The 18942-nt window shown below is 38.9% G+C and overlaps 1 long non-coding RNA gene, 10 other non-coding genes and 1 pseudogene across 21 annotated transcripts in view; all 12 read left to right on the top strand.

The window, feature by feature from the left end:
- The window catches only part of LOC123943113, a 56106-nt gene that overhangs the window by 25065 nt on the left and 12099 nt on the right, over nt 1-18942 (top strand). For 8 of the 11 annotated variants that reach the window (XR_006818572.1, XR_006818576.1, XR_006818577.1 and 5 more), the window contains 11 exons: nt 1322-1406; nt 2281-2364; nt 9430-9515; nt 10226-10311; nt 12079-12236; nt 13934-14018; nt 14948-15037; nt 15871-15996; nt 16825-16909; nt 17811-17893; nt 18450-18525. This is a non-coding gene — a long non-coding RNA (uncharacterized LOC123943113). The remainder of the gene's footprint in view (nt 1-1321; nt 1407-2280; nt 2365-9429; nt 9516-10225; nt 10312-12078; nt 12237-13933; nt 14019-14947; nt 15038-15870; nt 15997-16824; nt 16910-17810; nt 17894-18449; nt 18526-18942) is intronic. The other 3 variants (XR_006818578.1, XR_006818582.1, XR_006818580.1) reach the window with 3 other exon arrangements.
- Nucleotides 53-127, top strand: LOC123945149. The gene has a single exon (XR_006819065.1). It is a non-coding gene; the product is annotated as a small nucleolar RNA SNORD113/SNORD114 family (small nucleolar RNA).
- Nucleotides 1742-1816, top strand: LOC123945168. Its single transcript, XR_006819082.1, has one exon. It is a non-coding gene; the product is annotated as a small nucleolar RNA SNORD113/SNORD114 family (small nucleolar RNA).
- Nucleotides 2686-2760, top strand: LOC123945158. The gene has a single exon (XR_006819073.1). It is a non-coding gene; the product is annotated as a small nucleolar RNA SNORD113/SNORD114 family (small nucleolar RNA).
- Nucleotides 3834-3909, top strand: LOC123945194. The gene has a single exon (XR_006819101.1). It is a non-coding gene; the product is annotated as a small nucleolar RNA SNORD113/SNORD114 family (small nucleolar RNA).
- LOC123945167 lies at nt 9632-9709 on the top strand. The gene has a single exon (XR_006819081.1). It is a non-coding gene; the product is annotated as a small nucleolar RNA SNORD113/SNORD114 family (small nucleolar RNA).
- LOC123945196 lies at nt 10654-10714 on the top strand (annotated as a pseudogene).
- LOC123945150 lies at nt 14382-14453 on the top strand. The gene has a single exon (XR_006819066.1). It is a non-coding gene; the product is annotated as a small nucleolar RNA SNORD113/SNORD114 family (small nucleolar RNA).
- On the top strand, nt 15386-15460 carry LOC123945182. The gene has a single exon (XR_006819092.1). It is a non-coding gene; the product is annotated as a small nucleolar RNA SNORD113/SNORD114 family (small nucleolar RNA).
- LOC123945177 lies at nt 16272-16344 on the top strand. Its single transcript, XR_006819088.1, has one exon. It is a non-coding gene; the product is annotated as a small nucleolar RNA SNORD113/SNORD114 family (small nucleolar RNA).
- Nucleotides 17255-17326, top strand: LOC123945154. Its single transcript, XR_006819070.1, has one exon. It is a non-coding gene; the product is annotated as a small nucleolar RNA SNORD113/SNORD114 family (small nucleolar RNA).
- LOC123945173 lies at nt 18231-18305 on the top strand. The gene has a single exon (XR_006819086.1). It is a non-coding gene; the product is annotated as a small nucleolar RNA SNORD113/SNORD114 family (small nucleolar RNA).

Raw genomic sequence — 18942 nt, forward strand, 5'->3', positions numbered from 1 at the left:
TTAAGGAGTTAATGAAGTAATATACAGAAAATGAAGAAAAAGGGCTGAAATATGGACCAATGATGACGGCTGGTGGCGTAGGAGTCATGGATGATGAATGCTACGTGTCTGGAACTCTGAGGTCCAATGCAAAAGGAAATATATCATCTATGGCCTATCTCAAATTATTATATAGACTGAATTTAGGATTGTAAAGGAACCATTTTCTTGCATTGTTTTCTTTTTTTTTTTTTTTAAAGATTTTATTTATTTGATGTAGATAGAGAGGCAAGTAGAGAGAGAGGGGGAAGCAGGCTCCCTGCTGAGCAGAGAGCCCGATGCAGGGCTCGATCCCAGGACCCTGAGATCATGACTTGAGCCCAAGGCAGAGGCTTAACCCACTGAGCCACCCAGGCGCCCCTCTTGCCTTGTTTTCTTGAATTTTGATTCTTTTGTTATCAGTGGATCAATTTAAGAATCACTGTACAAATCTAAAAAGTGAAAATGAAGAGAATGAAGCATATGTACTCTTTTTCTATTATTTTTATTAGCATAGAATGTATTACTTACATTATATGTAATAGGGGTATAGGTCTGTGAATCATCAGTCTTATGTAATTCACAGCACTCACCGTAGCACACACCCTCCCCAGTGCCCATCCCCCAGACACCCCATCCTTCCCTCCCATCCCCCTCCCCTCCAGCCATGCCCAGTTTGTTTCCTGAGATTAAGAATCTCTTATGGTCTGTTTCCCTCTCTGGTTTCGCCTTGTTTCATTTTTTCCCTCCCTTCCCTTACTGTCCTCTGTCTTGTTTCTCAAATTCCTCATATTAGAGAGATCATATGATAATTGTCTTTCTCTGATTGACTGACTTTGCTCAGCATAATACCCTCTAGTTCCATCACGTCATTGCAAATGGCAGGATTTCATTTTTGATGGCTGCATAGTATTCCATTGTCTATATGTATCACATCTTTATCCATTCATCTGTCGATGGACATCTAGGCTCTTTCCTTAGATGGGCTATTGTGAATAAAGTGTATGCACTCTTAATATACATGGTAAGGCAATGAAAAACATTCAGAGGTAGTGAATATACGAATTCCATTAAGAAAAATAAATGTTTCATGTGCCTTACCTCTTCAGTGCATGGTGATAGTGAACTTCTTATTCTGCGTCAGTAACAAGTATGATATTAATGCATTTTTAAAGTAGAAAATTAAGCATGATAGCAAATTAATGTATTTCCAAATGACTGACTCCATGTAAAGTGGAATGTGTAGGACACGGCAGATAACGTTTCAGTCTTGTTCTCTTCTGCTTTGCTTTGTGCTTCTCAGAAAGATGACTCCTGACCCAGTGTAAGCATCCCCCAGGTTCAGTCACTGCCAGCAAGCCTCTCTCAGTGGGAGCGTGGAGTCCAACGTGTGTAATAATCAAAGTTCTTGTCTTGGTTTGGAGGGTTTGTTTAGGGTATCATTGTAATTATTTAGAAAGTATTCAACATAAGAAGAAAGACCAACCATGGTCCAATGACTAAGTTGGAACTGGATGAAACATTATGTTGACCAACCTTCCTTTACCACAAAGAAGATGGTTAATGAGGAAGTTTGTTTCATGAGGCAATGATTCTAAAGAAGAAGGACAGGGATACTGAAGGCTTTTGTCCTTGCACTTTTGCTATACATAAATATTTATTTAATTACTGTTAGTAGATTGGTGAATTAATGGAGGAGTAGAAAGGAAAAGAGGGCCAGTCCTGGACCAATGATGACAGCTGGTGGCGTATGAATCCTATGCGATGAATGCTACGTGTCTGGAAGTCTGAGGTCCTGGGAGTTGATGCGAGTACGATATAGAATAGTGTTCTTGTTGTTTGGGATTTATGGATTTCTATATTATTAACATACACGGATCAATGATAGAACCAATTAAAAGCCCTATAAACAAATAAAAAAAGGACAAAGCCTTATCAACTCTGGATATATTTGGTAAGGCAAGAAATCCTTTTGATGTAACCTAAAGAACCAGATGCAGGTTGTGAAATTAATGGACCAAAAGTGTTCTCTCTTTTTGTAAGACACTGACCCTGGTCAGCAATATCTAATTTTATAAGCCTGGGTCATTCTTGAGATGAGGTTGTTAATTTTATAATATGTATGTTGATATTTTCATATGTATACGTGTTGGGAAAAATTAATTAGCACCACTTAGCTGGAAAAATGAAATAAGGAAAACAAGGTGTAACAGGGAAGAAGTTTCAGTTTTTAATTATCTGCTCTGTGTTAACACTCCTCAGAATCAACGCACTCCCGCTGATGTCAGCATTTTCCATGGTCAGGAGGTCTGTGATTTCCTGTGTGTTCTAAGCCTAGAGATGAATGTGAGTAAATGTTAAAGTTCTTGTATTTGGTTAAAAGCCTTTTGAAAAGGTATCCACTATATTGTTGAAAGTGTGAAATACAATTGAAAACCCTTAACACGGGAACCTTGAAATGTGGGATATAACATTCGCTAATGCGTATGTAAGATATGGATGGTCACGGGTGTAAGACACCGAATAATGTGGCAAATGGAGATGGTCCTGTAGGTAGAGGCCCAATATTCATTGATCTCATTATTGGATTTCTGTGAATCACAGGGTTTTAAAAATTAACATTAGTCAATAAAGGAATTAGTGAAGGAAGAAAAAGAGGCCCGGATTTGGACCAGTGATGACGATCGGTGGCGTATGAGTCACGGATGATGAATGTTATGTGTCTGAAACTCTGAGGTCCAACCAAAGAAAAAAGAAATACAGTCTGTTGCCTCTCTTGGAAGTGGTCCGATGGACCCATGTTAGGGCAAGAACAAGGACCATGTCCTTGGTTCAGTTTCATGAATTTTGATTCTACTGGAGCAAACGGCTCAAAGAAGAGTCAATGTGCACCTGTGATAAGATTGAGGGAGTGAAGCATGTCTGTTCGTAATGCAGTTTATTAACATTTATTGAAAATACTGGAGTTTATTAAGAAATATAAATGGGTTCAAGTTGGGGATATAGACCGTAAATAACAGCCAATATTCTTATTCTTGGTCTGTGTCTGGTTCGATATTGCTTGTTCAGGGAAAATTAGTAATGACCCCGATGTGCTGTATTCCTGCGTCTGTATCCGTGCATCTACAGAGTGTCTCTCCGTCCTGTTACCATGTGTTCTGCTCTGTGCGCCTCAGAATGGACGAACCCCAGCAGCCGGAAGCACTGGCATGATTACAAGCTGTCTGTATGTTTGGAGCGTAGAGACCAGTGTGAGTAGGAGTCACTGTGTTTGTCTTCTTCGGCTCGTGCTTTGTTTAAGATCTTCACTATATCGTGGGGCGCCTGGGCGGCTCAGTGGGTTAAGCCTGTGCCTTCGGCTTTGGTCATGATCCCAGGATCCTGGGATGGAGCCCCGCATCGGGCTCTCTGCTCAGTGGGGAGCCTGTTTCTCCCTCTCTCTCTGCCTGCCTCTCTGCCTACTTGTGATCTCTCTCTCTGTCAAATAAATAAATAAAATATTTAAAAAAAAGAGATCTTCACTATATCGTTAAGAAGTATGAAGAATAATCAAGTAAGGGCAGCTGCAGCCCAGCAACAACTATGGAATTGATTATATTGACGAAAGGGTTGATTGTGCTGATTAATGCATTTACTAAAGCGTTATAATCAACGAGAGTGATGCACGGATGTGAGAACGAGCCTAAGGACAGAAAAGAGATATCAAGGCTCTTTTTGCATTTTGTGAATAAGAGCATCTTTGAATTATTATTAGTGAGTTAATGAATTAGTCAATAAACAATGTAGCACTGAATGGAGAAAAAGAGGGACAGTACCGGCTCGATGATGACCGCTGGTGGCATTATGAGTCACGTATGATGAACCCGTGTCTGGAACAGAAATGCGGTCTAGACCACTGTCCTGTGTGAAGTGATCTCATAGACAGATATCGTGAGTACAGAAAGATCCTGTTTTGGGTTCATGTTCATGCGTTCGATATTTTTATAACTGGATCAATGAGATGATCAACAAACAGTATATAAATAAGGATGAAGGTCATAAATAAGGATGAAGGTCATACAGCATTGTCCAGTTACAAAAATAAGTAGTGAGATAAGAAATACTATTAATGTGTATTAAAAAACACTCCTGTCCATTAAGAAATAAACGATACAAACAGAGGTATTGCCTCCCTGGCAAAGGACTGGGTAGGCATGGTCGGGTAACATGGGAGTGTTAAATAGTAATAAGCAGTGTTCATATTCTATGCCAATGGCAAGACCATTACTGTTCACGTATTAAGAGACACTTATTGAACAGTTCCCCCAATTACACATTCTCTAAGTGACTGACGAGATGAGAGATGGGGTGCGAGGCCAGTGGAGAGAAGGTCTAAAGCTTTTTGTTTTCATCTGTTTTTCTCTGTACGCCAAAAATGGGCTGATTCGAGCATTCCTCTGTGATCGCAAGACCTATGGCTGTGTCTGTGTGTTGGAGAATGGAGATCCGTGTGAGTCATGGTCAGTGTTCTTGTCTAGTTTTTGGGGTGGTTTGTTTAAGGGTACTCATTGTATTGTTAAAAAATGGGAAATGCCAACCACGGTCCCCAACTGCACGTAGTCTGAGACATTGTGTCTATTAATCCATATACAAAATATTGAGGGCGGTTAATGAAAGAAATGAATTGCTGGGGAGATGATTCTATGGGCAGGTGTTTCACATGGGTCCCTGCCAACCACATGCTAATGATAAGGTAAAAGGTTAAAATGAACACGTTGGTTAATTCATACATTCGACACTGAGGTCAGTTAGCAAAATAGATGTAGACTCTTTGCCGTGTAGAAAATGATTTTATGTACAGATGATTGGGATATTAAACTCACTTTTCAAAACCTCATGGACATTTTTATTATTAGTGGATTAATGAATTAATCTCTGAACAGAATTATGGTTCAGTGAAGAAAAAGAGCAAAATCTGGACCAATAGTGATGACTAACAGTATAAAAGGCCACGCTGAATCAGGCTTCTCAACACCTTTGTGATCCAGTGCAGAAAGAAGTCTAGTCTCCTGCTTCTGTTACAAGTGGTCCTATAAGCCGTTGTTAGAGTTGTCCCAGAATTTCATTCATGGGCTTTGGATTTCACAGATACTGTTGGCTTATTAAAAGTTAAGCAGTGCAATAATAACTAAAAAAATGTATGGGTACATGAAGGAAAAATGGGGCTAAGTGTACAAAATTATAGTGCATGTAATGACGTTAATATCATCACAAATTCATTTCAAAGAAATGGAAGTCCATTCAAAATACATTAAGGCGTTTATACCTCATCAGAAGGGATGCAGGGACTGATGTATGTAGTTGTTGATATTCGTGTTCTGTGCTGTCTCTGGGTCGCAGGGGTTTTTGTTTTTTTCAGTTGAGAAATAGAGGGAAAAAAAAGGTTTACGTGATGTAATCAACTACCTGTATTAAAGAGAACCAAGCATGAATCAGTGACAAAACCAAATCATACAACAAGTTATGACCAACCCGGTCGGCTTCACTGTGTTCTCCTGGTAATCGTTCCACAATGTGTATGTAAACCAAATGTCACTTTGTACATTTTGAATACATACAACTATATTTATCAATAATTTCTCAGTGACCTTGTGCAAGAGCTATGTAGTCCTTTGTCATTTATGATAGTGAGCAACTTGACACAGTTTTTATTAATTAGGGTTATAATCTTGAGTTCAGATACAAGAGTGAACATTTTATCGTGATAAATTAATCAATAAGTTAATAAGTGAGCGCAGTAGAAGGAGATGAAGCCTATGTTTTGATGAATGATCCAGGAATTCAGCTCTTGTTTTGTCCCTCCCTAGGCACAAATCCCAACCGTCTTGAGTCAGGAGAACTGAACAGATACGTACACAATAGCATTTCTATTCTGGGCTTCTGGGCAGTTAGAGAGCTTCCATTTTTTTTTTTTTAACCATTTTCATTTCTTTTTAAGTGACTAGTTTCTCCATTTTTGATGAGTTAGAATGAATGAATGAATATTAAAGCTATTGATAAATATTGACACGCATGAACCAAATCAGAGAAGACCAGATACGGGCCTATGATGGAGATATGTGGCAAAGTTTACGAAGTAACCGATTTCAATACGATTTGTTGTAAAGGTCGGAGGATTTTATATTCACTTTCTTAAGTATCTAATTTTTCACCTTAGGTTGGCACCACAGTTTATAAACAAACGTTTTTCTGTGGAAAAGATCTAAGTTGCTAAATCAATGAAACAACTCGTAGAAAGATGTCAGGCACAGTCTTTGGATGGGCAGTGGATAGTGGGCTCGTGGTTGTACTTTCATCTTTAAAGAATGTACAAGTTAAGTGAAAAAGTGTGGCGGTTCCTCAGAAGGTTAAAAATAGAGCTACCCTATGACCCAGCAATTGCACTACTGGGCATTTACCCAAAGGATACAGAAATGTTGATTCAGAGAGACACGTGCACCCTGATGTTTATAGCAGCAATGTCTACAATAGCCAAAATAGGGAAAGAGACCCAATGTCCATCGACTGGATGGATAAAGAAATTTTGGTATATACATACAATGGAATATTACTCAGCCATCAAAAAGAATGAAATCTTGCCATTTGCAATGACATGGGTGGGGCTTGAGTGTCTAATGCTAAGTGAAGCAAGTCAGTTAGACTTGCCGTATAATTTCACTCATTGGAATTTAAGAAATGTAACAGATGACCATAGGGAGAGGAAAGGAGAGAGGGAAACCATAAAGCAGACTCAACTCTGTAAGACCAAATGAGGATTGCTAGAGGGGAAGTGGGTGAGGGAATGGGCTCAGTGGGGGATGGGTATTAAGGAGGGCACTTCTGATAAGCACTGGGTGTTGTATCTAAGTGATGAATCTGTACATTTCTACTCTTGAAACTAAAATTACACTATCTGTTAACCAACTGGAATTTAAATACAAACTTGAAAAGAAAAGGGCCAAGCAAGGATCCATGATGTGACTAGGATGCATTCTGAATGTGTCTTGTGATTTACTCGTTTCTTCAGTGAAAGTCCATTTCAAAAGGAAATTTGGTATATTGCGTCTAGAGGAATAAGGCTGTAGCTAGACTTCAGTAATGTGCAAAAATCTAATTATGTGGTTTAAGTGGCTCCTGGGAATTCAGTATATTATTCTAAAGGGATCAATTAAAAAATCAGTAGATGATAGATAAGTAGATAGATGGATAGATAAATGGTGGTAGGTAGATAGATAACATAATGAATGCTGGATTAATTAAGAAAAAATGTGAGGTGTAAATTTCTGTTCATCCAGTTGGGAAACCTTCCCTTTTGTTAAGAGATCAGTTGGTGAAAGGTGTTCCCTTCCTGTGTTGCTGACTGTAGAGCAGTGCTTCTCAGACTGGAGTGAGCACCACAGTCCCCTGAAAGCTGGTTAAACTGTAGATCGCTGGCCCCGTCCTCAGCATTTCTTTCATTATATTTTAAAGAACTGTTTATTTCTGTCCCTGTTCGTTAGTGTACAGTGTGATGTTAGTCTTCAGGAGTACAGCCTAGTGATTCAGCACTTACATGGATCACCCGGTGCTCCTTCATCCCCGTCACCGGATTCCCCATCCTCTGACCCACCTCCACTGCTCAGGATGATGTTAAAAAAAGATCAAGGCCATGCCACTCATTTTTATAGCTCCTTAAATTTCTATTTCAGTTTTCCCCTACACATTCTTTCACTGATACAGATGTAAACCATCGTTGTCATGAGGCAGAAACACGAAGGGGATGTAAGTGGTAGACAGTGTTTTAGTTCTGATGCACGTGGTGACTGTATATAAAAAGAATATAGAAATTACATGGAAAAGGGCAAATTGTGGACCTGTGATGTGAACGGAATGCATGTTGAATCATATGTTATGATCAAGACATCTATGACTCACTGAGGTCCACTGCAAAAAGGGATTTAAGTGTTTGTATCTGCGGGACTGAGCCTGTAGATTTTAGGAACACTCAAGGATCCTGTGGTTTGCCTTGGTGCTTCATGGATTTTAATTTTATTGTCGTCATGAATAAATGAGAGAAACAGACATATCAGTTCATAAAGATGAAAAGGGTGAAGCGTATCCAACTATGAAAATACGTGGTGAGGCAAGAATTACTAGAACTTGGAGACAGTGGAGTTCCTTAGTAAATGGGTCCGGGGGTTCCATTTTGGGATAAGGATGAGACAGATGGTGATACATAATAGTATGTGTGCTTGGTTTTTATAATTTTATTTAAATTCAAGTTAGTTAACAGAGTATATTATTAATTTTGGGATAGAATTTAGTGATTCATCTGTTGCGTAAAACACCCAGTGCTCCTTACATCAAAGTGCCCTCCTTAATATCTTACCACCCAGTGACTCCTTCCCCCTACCCACCTCTCCTCCGGCAACACTTGGTTTGTTCTCCACAGTTAACAGAGATGGTGTAAGAGTCATGGGCAATGGAAAAAGAATTATGTAGAACTCTGAGATCCAACACAATTCATAATTAGTCTAACCCCTCTTTCGGAAATGATTTTTATGGACAGATACCAAAATATGTAAAGGTCATGTTCTCATTTTGGCTTTATAGATTTATTATCTGTATACCTGTATAGATACATATGTATATCTAATTTATTATTTTGGCTTTACAGAATTTATTATCCTCAATGGATCAATGTTAGAACCATTTAAGAAATATAAATAAATAAAGAGAAAATGAAGCATTGTCCAATTATGAACACATGTTGGAGGCAGGACATATTATTAATAAAAATTAAAAACATCAATAACCATTAAGAAATCAACGGATCAAGGTTGTTACTATCTGGCTAAGAATTATGTAGACACAGGTGATTAACAAGATGGGATTGGGAGGGAGACAAACCATAAATGACTCTTAATCTCACAAAACAAACTGGGGGTTGCTGGGGGGAGGTGGGATTGGGAGAGGGGGAGCGGGCTATGGACATTGGGGAGGGGAGGCGAACCATAAGAGACTATGGACTCTGAAAAACAACCTGAGGGTTTTGAAGGGTCAGGGGTGGGAGGTTGGGGCAACCTGAGGGTTTTGAAGGGTCAGGGGTGGGAGGTTGGGGGAACAGGTGGTGGGTAATGGGGAGGGCACGTTTTGCATGGAGCACTGGGTGTTGTGCAAAAAGAATGAATACTGTTACGCTGAAAAAATAAATAAAATGGGAAAAAAAATCAATTATTTTAAAATTCTGAATCAGTCCCAAGTTCATGGTTCTTCCCTTGGTTAGTAGGAAAGAAAAATAATGGAAAATTGACACATATGTAAAACATTGAGTAAATGACATGTGGAACAGAAGGGTAAGTGTAGATAAGGGCTTAATTTTCTCTATCCACTGCTCTGCCCTGTACTTCTCAGAATGGACGAGCTTGTCCTGATGGAAGCATCGTCCATGGTCATGAACTCTGGGCCTGCATCGATGCATTGGGAACGTAGACACCAACGTGAGTAATAGTCAAAGTTCTTGGGTTGGGTTGGGTGGCTTGCTTAAGAGTATTTACTGCATCATTAGTGTGCATTCGTAAACAACTTGGTGAACAAAGAGAAAGAGGACCAGTCCTGGACCAATGATGATGACTGGTGGCGTACGAGTCATGGATGATGATGAGTAACATGTGTCTGAAACTCTGAGGTCCAACGACGCAGTTTGGTGCATTCTCTTTGTTTGGAAAGATGCTTTAGGCAGAACTCCAGAAGACACGGAGATCCTGTTTTTGGTCTCTCTGTTTGTTCATGCATGTTCATGCATTTCCATCTGCGATGATAATCAGAGCATTGAAATTGTCACTAAACAAATACATATAAATATAAACAAATAAAGAGGAATATGGGAAAGCATGCTCTAATTATAAAAATAGGTGGCAAGGCAAGGAATAGTATCAATAAATTTGAAAACAGTGTGAAGTCCAAAGACGAGTAAATGGTTGAATGACTTAAATCTTTGGCTGAGGATGATACAGGCAAATACTAGTCGATGTTCATTTCCTGGGTTGGGGAAAAGATCTAAGTTGTTCCAGTTTTAAGAGAAAGTGAATTCATAGAGTTATGCCTAATTAATGATTGCCCACATCCCTGAAAAGGGAACTCTAGCGGCATAGCTCAGGGAAGACGGGATTGCGGTTTGTTAACACGCTCTCCGCTCTCCACTCCTCAGATCCGGCGCACTCGAGCTCATGGATATCATCCGCACGTGTCGCGGTTCTGTGTGTGCTTCTGTGTCGTGGGAGCATGGTGAGCAGTGTGAGTACTGGTCGCTGTTCTTGTCTTGGATGGAATGTTCTGTTCTGTTTGATTTAATTACTCTGTTCTCAGAAAGTGTTTGATTTAATCAAGAAGCCCAAACGTACCAAATCAAGTATCATAGTTGGGAACCAATCCGATGTGAATCCTTACGCGAAACCCCGAGTGCAGTTAATGAAAGAGTTTATCCTTAGTGGAAATGATTGCATGGATGGGTGGTAGGGATATTCAAGGATCTTACTTGTGATTTTTTTTTTTTTTTGGTGACTTAGATTTATTTCTGTATTAGGCAGTTAATTGCAATAAACAGACACAGATGACAATAGAAAAAAGAGCCAGTCTTGGACCAATGATGGCAGCTGAGGGTACAGGAGTCGTGTGTGTCTGGAACTCTGAGGGCCAGCACAAAACAAATCCATTCCATCTTGCTGACGTGGTCCTATACAGATATCAGGATACGCAAGGGTCTTCTTTTTTTGGTTTGGTTTTTATTCATTTTCATTTTACAGGTATAATCGGATCAGTGAAAATAGCAATAAGCATATTACAAATAAAGAGGAGGGGAGTAAATCATTGTCCAATTATAAAAATATGTGGGCAAGGTACGAAATACAATTAGTGAAAATAAACAACAGAAGCATGTTGCCCCTTTTGCTGAGTATGACACAGGCCGTAAGGTGTAGCCATCAATGTTCATATTCTTTGTCATTGGCCGTACTCACGTGATTTGGTCCCTTAAGAGAAAATAAAATAGACATGATCACAACTTACTAATTGCCTACATGACTGAATAAATCCAGATGGAATTAAGGGCCAGTGGAGAGCGTGTCTCCGTGCTTTTGTTGTTGCTGTTGTTCTGGCCTTCTGCCCTCCACAGAATGGAAGTATTCCAGTTAACTTAAAATCTCAAATGGTCAGGAGCTCTCTGTGTTAGGAAGAGGGAGACCAGTGTGAGTGATAATCAGTGTTCTTCTTGGCTAGAGTATTGTCGTATTTTTATGTATGTATGTATGTATTTTAAGTTCAATTAGCCACGTCATAGTACATCATTAGTTTTTGGTAAAATGTTCAGTGATTCATTAGTTGAGTATAACACAGTGCTGTTGTTTCAAATAACATTTCTACTGTGTTATTAAAAATTTACATCGCCATACAAAAATGAATGAAATCTCGCCATTTGGAATGATATGGATGGAAGTAGAGAATATCATGCTAGAAACAAGTAGCACGAGAAAGACAGACACCGTATGATGCCATTCATGTGCAGTTTAAGAAACGCGACAAACACGGGGGAAAGAGAGAGAGAAGGGCAAACCAAGAAACTGACTCCTAACTTCCAAGAACAAACTGATGTTTCTAAGGGGAAGCTGGGGAGGCGGGGGATGGTTGAGCAGCGGACGGGCATTCAGGAGCACACTCACGATGAGCGCTGGGTGTTGCACGCGAGTGTTGAATCGCTGTGTGTGCACCCAGAACTAATACAACCTTGCATGTTCACTAACTGGAGTTGAAATAAAAACTTAAAAAAAAAACAGTATTAAATGTAATCAAAGAAGGTGAGCTATGCCCGTGTTAAAGAAGAGATTAATGTGAAGCACCGTTGATTAATGCATATGTGAAATACTAATCTGAGTTGATGAAAGAAATTTGGTCTCAGTGGAAATAGATTGTGTATATGGAGGTTAGAGCTACTAAAGAATCATATTCTTTTTGTGTCTGATTTATGTATATTTCTTCATTGATGTATTAAATGGTGAACAAATATAGGTTGTCATGGAGAAAGCAAGCCAGTCCTGGACCACCAGTGATGATGCGTAAGACACGAGTCATGTATGATAGAGACATTTTTCTGGCGCTCCGAGGTCCAACACAAATGGACTCTGGTCCCCTCTGCTTTATGAAGGGAACCTATGGATGGGTGTCAGGTGTGTATAAGGATTTTGTTCCTGGCCTTTGAGTTCATTAGGCTTTAAAATACTATTATAAAAGTATCAATGGAAGAAAAACATATATAGATGACTAAATATGGGGAGAATGAAGCTTTGTTCATAAAACAAAATATATACTAAGGAAAAGGCATATGAGTGTAAAGGAATAGATAAAAAAAGGACCAAGTGTATTTTGTATTTGACGCAGGGTGATTTAGACAGTGATAGGTAATAGTTATTGCTCTCAGTCAGGAATCAATTTGAAGTTTATTAATGGAAAAGTAAATAAATATCACCAAAATTAATAAATGCCCAGCTGCCTATTCAAATGAGTGATGGAAAATATAGAGACAATAACTCAATTTTTTATCATATTGTCTACTGTATCATATTATCTCTTTAGAGGGCCTGCACTGATCTGATTTTATCATCTACGGTGATTAAGACTGTTATGATATCTTTGTGTTAGAAAAGAGATCAAGGCAAATAATTGTCAAAGACCTTGTTTTTGGTGATTTGTTTAAGAGCATTCACAATATCATTTAGAAGTAGTCAAGTAGTAAATAAAATAAAAAAGTTAACTATGGTCTGATGAGAAATACAGTACGAAATATTAACGTTGATTCACTGATAATGTACAATATGGGGGTCGACTTGTGAAAGATGCAATCTGTGTGGTACACGATTCTACAGATAGAAGTTAGGCTTATTCAAGGGTTTTTTGGTGATTTTTCCAAATCATGGATTGATTTTTATTACCAATGAATTAGTAATTTAAGTGTTAGAAATGTAGAAACAGATGAAGAAAAGGAGACCCCAACCTAGATTGATGGTGAGAACTGGTGGTGTAGGAATCCTCTGAGGTTGGGTCTTACACGCCTGTAACTCTGAGTCCGTGCAAAACAAAATCTAGCTTGTTTTCTGTTGTAAGTGACCCCATGGGTCAGTGTAGAAATACACAAAGCTGATACTCTTTTTTTAACATTTTTAAATTTTTTTATTAATGTATAATATATCATTAACGCCAGGGGTACAGGTCTGTGAATCGTCAGGCTTACACACTTCACAGCACTCACCAGAGCACATTCCCTCCCCATTGTCCATAACCCCACCACCCTCTCCCTAACCCCCTCTCCTGGCAACCCTCAGTTTGTTTTGTGAGATTAAGAGTCTCTTACGATTTATCTCCCTCCCGATCCCATCTTGTTTCATTTGTTCCTTTCCTACCCCGAAACCCCCCACTCTGCCTCTCAACTTCCTCATATCAGGGAGATCATATGATAATTGTCTACAAAGCTCACACTCTTATTTTGGACTCATATCCTTAGATTTCTGGTTATGAAGGAATCAGTAATCAAAGCTTTGAAAACATAAAAAAAATAGATAAATAGGGTGAAGCATTGTCCACTTGGAATATATGTGGTGGCGTATAAGAAGTGAGCATGAATGCTTGTTTAGCAGTAAACGGAATATGCATTTTTGCCTTTTTGCTTGAGAATTCTATAAGCTCTGATACGGAAGAGCCCTTATTATTGCTTTTGATCAGCCTCAAGTTTAAGCTTTCCTTTAGATAAAAAAAAAACACACTATGAAAGGTGAATGCATGCCTCAGTGAATTCATGAAATGTAGTAAAGGGGGACCAATGGAGACAGGATCTGAAATTTTCTCGTTTGTGCTCCTCTGTACTCCTTAGAAAGGACCTGGCAAGCAGATGTAAGGCTTCTTCCTTGGTCACGAGATCTCCGGTTGCATTCACGTGTTAGGAACACGGAGACCATGTGAGTCATCGTCAAAGTTTTGGTCTTAGTTTCCGTTCTTTGCTCAGCAGGATTCAGTGCGTCATTGAAAACCGTGGCGTAGAATCAGTAGAATCCAATTAGCCCACTGAGCAATATGGGATTGATACAAAGCATTGTATTGATTAATGCGTATAATACGAGTTGAGAATTATTTTTTTTTTTTTTTGAATTGAGAATTATTAATGAATGTGATACAGACTTGAGAATGGTTCTGAATAGATACATGAAATTTCTAAGCTCCATGTAGTTTGTGGGAATCAGCGTTGTTAAAATTATTATTACTGAATTATGAATTGATCAGTAAATAATGGAGAAACGAAAGGTGACGAAGAGGGACGATATTGGATTGATGATGACCACTGGTGGCGTATGAGTCGTGCACGATGAATACGTGTCTGGAACTCTGAGGTCCAACACAGGTGGTATCTGCTCCATTGTCCCCGTTTGATGTGGTCTAGAGGCAGAGTCAGGAATATATAAAGACCGTGGTTTTGGTCATTACATTCATGAATTTCCTTCCTATTTTTATAATTGGATCAGTGAGATTATTAATACACAGATGTGTAAACAAATTTAAATGAAGAGAAGGTAAAGCTTTGTGTAATGAAAATAGGTGGTTAGGCGACAATTACTATTAATTATATCGAAAAAACTGATATCCATTAGGAAAGAGACGGTATTAAGAGTGTTGTTTCTTTGTCTAAGGTTGGTGGTATGTACCGTGTTAAGAACAGTGTCCTCTTGGCAGGGGCAAGATGGATATTGTTTGTTTATTTAATAGGAAAGAAATATACATTATCTCAAGTCACCACTTCCCTAAATGACAGACTGAGTGAAAGGTGGGATACAGGGATGAAGGAGCATAAGATCTCAGTCTTTGATCCCCTGCTCTGTCTTGTACTCCTTAGAATGGTCGCCGTCAGCTGATGGAAGGCATCTACCCTAGTCGTGAGCTTCGTGGTTGGATCTGTGTGTCAGGAGCATGGAGCTCAGTGAGAGTAAGAGTCAAAATTCTTTTCTTGGTTTGGTGGTTTTTCAAAAAGGTTTTCACTCCATTATTAAAAAAAATTGTGAAGTCTAACCCCTGATTACCAGCCATGGCCCAATAATTACAATCAGGTTAATAAGAAGCATTGTGTTCATTAACCTATGTAGGAAAAACATTGAGGTCAATTAATGAATGTTATATATTGTTAGTGGGAATTAATTCTGCAGACAAATGTCAGAGATATGGAAGGACTTGTTTTGAGGTTTTGTGACCCCTAGGTATTATTTTATTATTATTCATGAATTGATGAATTAATAAAAACTTGTAGACATGATTTGGAGATCATGAGGGACACGCCTGGATAAATGATGTCGCGTGGTGGCATCAGGGTCTTGGATGATGAACATCACAGGTCTGGAACTCTGGGTTCCGACACACAAGAAATCTAGTCCTTCCTCCTCTTGGAAGTGATCCTAGGGAGAGATGTCTTTGTGTACGTGCATGTCTAACAGTATTGTTACAAAAATGATGACAAAAAATACGTAAACAAGTAATAGATAAATATGAAGAGGGTGGAGCATTGTTCATTGCTGTAATATATAAGTAAAATGATATTAGGGTGCCTCAGAATGGAAAATAAAAGATCCATGTCTGAGTAAGAATGATGTGGGGAATAAGTCGTAATTACTGGAATCTGTTACAGCGTCGACATTTGATGTATTAAGGGGAAAATTACAATAATTTCATAAATGCTTAAATGACGGCAAGTGAACAGTGGGATATATGAATCAGTGGAGAGAATAGCTCAAAGTTTTTATCATCTTCCTGCTCGTCACTCTTCAGAACAGACACTTGAGCTGTTTTCAGCTTCCGCTGTGATCAAGACTGTGATGTTCCCTTTGAGTACTGAAAGAGATGACGGCGAATAATGGTCAAATGATCGTCTTGGAAAGGGCCACTTGTTTAAGGGTAATCATGGTATCATTAAAAAGCATTAAATTGATAAAAAAAATAACCGAGGCCTGATGGCAAATGGGATGAGACCCATTACGTTGACTGATGAGTAATGCATGAGATGGAGATGATGCTCGCCATTTGGATAATGATTCTGTTAACTGACGTTCGAGATATTCAAGGATCTTATTTTGTGGTTCGTGGGAACCATGTATTATTTTTATAATTGTCAAGGAACTGATGATTTCGCGGATGCAAGGGTAGAAATGAACTAAGAAGAGACTCAGTCCTGGACCAGTGATGAGGACAGTGGCATAGGAGTCATGGACGATGAAACTATGTGTCTGAAACTCTGAGGTCCAGCACAACGTAATTTGGTCTGTTCCTTCTCTTGAAATCGATTCTATAGGAGCTGTGAGGTACCAGATCACATTCTTGTTCTGTTTCATAGACACAGGCGTTATTATTAATAGATCAGTGATAGAACCGTCATGCAAATACAGATAAACGTATAAGGAAGAAGAGCGTGACGTATTGTCCAAATACAAACCCAAGTATCAAGGCAGAATATATTAATGTGAAAAACCGGAAAAACGGAATGATGACCATTAAGAAATAACTGACCAAAGGTCATCTCTTTGGGTCTATAGGCATGCCCAAGTGGGAGTCACTTTAATTGTTTCTCAGACCAAAGATCGGATTTTTTATAAGATGACCATACGTATATAAAGAAACTAATAAATATCAAATACTGGGTAAATGAAATGCAGAAAGCAAGGATCAGTGTGGATTAGGTTCCAATTTTTTTTTTTTTAATCTTCCGCTGTGTTCTGGACTCCTCAGAATGAACGCACACGAGATGATTCAGCGACTTCCCTGGGCGCGAGGTCTGCGGTTACTTCTGTATAATAGGAGGATGGAGATCAATGTGAGTGACGGTTGACGTTCTCTTCTGAGTTTAAGGGGATTTTTTAAAGGTTATTCACTGCTGGTTATTAATTATTAATTTATTATCTATTAGTATTATGGATTAAATACGTAAAATAGAATTAAGGAGGCAGCGGGATCTCCGTGTTAAATACGGAACGTACAAAGCTCATTGATGAATGCAGGTGTGCAGTCTGAAGACATTGATGGGATGCGTTGATGTGAGATTAATTCTGTGTACAGATTTGAGACTTGTACTTAAGTCTTTTTTGGTATCGTACCACTTAACAATTAGTAGTGAATTAATGATTTGATCAATTAACACATAGAAAAAGAGGGACGATATTGGATCGATGATGACCGCTGGTGGCGTATGAGTCGTGTACGATGAATACGTGTCTGGAACTCTGAGGTCCAACCTAGAACTGGTCTACTCCACTCCCAGTCTGAAGGCATCCTGTAGACAGATGCCGGGAATAAATGGAAGGTTTGCTGTCGGTCTTGGCGTTTATGCATTTTTATTTTATTGTTACAATTGGATAAATGTGAGAATCTGTAAATAGATAAATAAATAAATAAAGATGACTAGAGTAAAGCATTGTCCAATTATGAAAATATGTAGTGAGGCAAGGAATACTATCAGTATGATATGGTAGTTCAGTTAAGAAACGAATGCTATTTGACTCTTACCGCTTAAGGTGAGGATCACGGAGACAGTGTGCATTAGATCATGTCCACATTCTGGCTCAGTGGCATGATCGAAGTCGCTGGTTTTCATAACAGACTTAAGTACCTACACCAGATTAATGATCGCCTAGAGAGCTGTGTGGATGTTGAAGCTGGCATGAATGGAGAGAATGTCTCAACCGTTTTTATCACCTGCTTTGCTTTGTACTTCTTAGAAGAGACACTGGACCGATTGAAGGATTTCTCCCTTGATCCTGACCTCTACGTTTGCATCTGTTTTAGGAGACTGGAGACCCGTGTAAGCATCATCACATTTCTTCTCTTGGTTTGGGTTGTTGGTCTAAGGATATTGACTGTAGTAATCCAGTATTCGAAATATAATCAAGGAGGGCCATCTTTATCCTACTGACAAATAGGAGATTTTTAGGAAGCTGCGTATTGATTTTTAGGAAGCATGTATGAGAAACCGATACATGGCAGAGATACAGTGATAGAAAGCTGGATCTAGAAGCATATTAGGGATATCAAGGCCTTATTGGGGCTTGTAAATAATGGAATTTAAATATTATCATTAGTGAGTTAATAAGTGAGTCAGTAAACAATATTGAAATGAATGAAGAGAAAGCCGTCTTTTCTGGATCGGTGATGATAACTGCCGGCGCATGAATCACGGATGGTGAGTGATATGTGTCTGAAACTCTGAGGTCCAGCCCAGGAAGAGATGTGTTCCTTCTCTTCATGCATTTGCTTTTCTTAACATAATTGAACCAGGAAAGAATCAGTAGACAGATATATGGATCAGTTGAGAGAAAGTCTTCATCTTTTTATCACTTTTTGTGCTTGGTACTTTCCAGAATAGAAGGTCAAGCTGATTTCTGCCTTCATTTTGGTCCAGGTCACCATGTTCCCTTTTATAGGAAAGAGACTAACGTGAGTAATGATCAGCGTTTTTTCCTTGGTTTGGGTCATTTGTTTAAGGGCTTTCATGGTCTGATTAAAACATAATAAATATAAGGAAATATTAATGATGGCTCAGTGATAAATATATGAAACATTATGCTGATGAATTGATAATACATGACATTTATTACTGAAAGCGATATGATCTATTTTGGCAGTGATTCTGTAGGAAGAGTTTAGGAATATTCAAGTATCATAGGCCTCAGTTTTTCTGAATAGTGTATTGATTTTATTATTACCAGTGAAGGTATGTTTTAATTGATAGAAATGTACAAATGAATAAAGTAACCTCTGCTGAAACCAGTGGCGGTGACCAGTGGGGGAGGAGTCAACGGACAACGGACAGGACGTGTCTGGAACCCGGAGATGCAATATAATTAGTATTCT

This window comes from Meles meles, chromosome 6 (assembly GCF_922984935.1).
Source record: "Meles meles chromosome 6, mMelMel3.1 paternal haplotype, whole genome shotgun sequence".
NCBI classification, from domain to species: Eukaryota; Metazoa; Chordata; class Mammalia; order Carnivora; family Mustelidae; genus Meles; species Meles meles.